At 42.9% G+C, this 1,806-nt stretch overlaps 1 pseudogene; it reads left to right on the plus strand.

Moving 5' to 3' along the window:
- Nucleotides 1-598: 598 nt before the first annotated feature.
- Nucleotides 599-1,028, plus strand: LOC118840308 (annotated as a pseudogene).
- The last annotated feature ends 778 nt before the right edge of the window (nt 1,029-1,806 follow it).

Genomic DNA, 1,806 nt, shown 5'->3' on the forward strand with positions numbered 1-1,806 from the left:
GACCCCTCCCCAAAATGGAGGTCAGAGAGGAATTCACCAATGGGAGAGGATGGCCAGCATAGCAGATGGACATTCTAGGGCAAAGAAGCTTCAAAGACAAAGAATGGGGCCCTAGGTATTGAGGCATAGTGGCAAAGTACAGAAAGTCAGAAGCAGAGGCAGAAGGAAAGGGAAGGTTAGCTGCTCTGATCCGCTTCTCAAAATGTGAAGAACTCAGCTACCTTTACTAAATCCCTCAATGGACCTCTTGGATACAGAATTTTGGTATGTAGGTTGTCTTTTTAATTCTCTGGATTACTAACAGACTCATGTAACCACCCATTTAGAAAGCATTGCTACTAAATGGTGGGAAACATACAAGAGAAAATTATCATTTCTACAGCCTCCAAAAAGTTAGTCTCTCAAACCCAGAGCACTTAGGCAAATAACTTGATTTATATGAGTTTCGTCATCTGCAAAACAAGAGGGTTGGACTAGGTGACTCTCATATTTTTATAGCTCTAAATCCTGTGGTCTTTGACCATTTCTTTACATTAATAAATCTCTCAGCCACCAATCACCACTAACTGGTACAAACTGCCAGCTCTGCAGAAGCTCCATGAAGGAGTCAGAGATGCAGGTCAAGGGGAAGAAAGTTACAGACAAATTCACAGACAGTGTTTGCGTCCTGGCCAACAAACCATCTGTGGCACTGTATCGCCTACAGGAACGTATGAGGCCCTTCCTGCCGGAGTTAGCCCAACACAAGTCTGACATGCAGAACCAGGGGGAGCACAGCCAGGGAGCCATCAATACAGTAGAATATGCTTGCAGTGCTGTGAAGAACTTGATGGATAGCAGCGTTCATTTCTGAAGCGTGGAGGGCTTGCTGAAACAGGCCATCAGCATCAAGGACCACCTGAATTCTTCTCAGGGTCGAAGCTCTGCTGACCCAAAGCCTCTTTCCTTGGCCTGATTTTTGCATGAGGCAAATCTTTCTCCACCTTCCCAGGCAGCAAAGGCCCCCAGAAGACCAGTCAGGCTCAGAAGTCAGAAGCCAGAACTGCGAAGGAAGAGAAAAAGTCCCTTATCTTGCCAGCACTTGTCTCAACCCTCCTTGATTCAGAGGTTCCTGTGACCTCAATGGGTGTGCATCAAATTGGTCGCTAAGATGAGCAGAAGACATTTCTGGGGGGAGAAAGCTCTTCTAACTCTGAGAAGAAAATTAATTTAAGAGGCTTTTCTAAGAGAAAACATGAATTCATCTATATAAATATATCTCTTGCACCTTAGCATCATCCATTGTAATGTCTTGGGACTGATTCTACTGGGGGGAAATAACTAAGCACTCAACTTTATTATAACTTCCAGTTAACAGGGAACTTTTCACTCTGCAAGAATAAAAATGCATCCAGAAAATTATTAATCATCATCCTTATCATAATAGTATCATCATATGCAAAAGTTTATTTGTTCCATAGTTACTATTCAAATATTTCTGAAATTCGATAGAAGAATCTGGTAATCATGTGTCATGAGAAAGAGACAAAGAATCTTAATCTAAGTAGTCTAGGATCTAGAACCGAAAGGATCCTTAATATCACAGACCAACCTCTGCATCTTACAGTTGTGAAAATGGAAGCCTAGAGAAATGAAGAGGCTTGTCCAGGCTCACACAGGTAGCAAGCAGCAAAACCAAAAGGAAAAATCAGGTTGTATGCTCTCAAGTCCAGTGATCTTTCCACTGCCCCAGGCTGCCTCTTTATCCCTGGAGGATTTATGGAAAGGAGTCCTTTCAAGATGGAGAAAGGCCGTATGGATAGAATT

The sequence above is a fragment of the Trichosurus vulpecula genome, chromosome 2 (assembly GCF_011100635.1).
Source record: "Trichosurus vulpecula isolate mTriVul1 chromosome 2, mTriVul1.pri, whole genome shotgun sequence".
Taxonomy (NCBI): Eukaryota; Metazoa; Chordata; class Mammalia; order Diprotodontia; family Phalangeridae; genus Trichosurus; species Trichosurus vulpecula.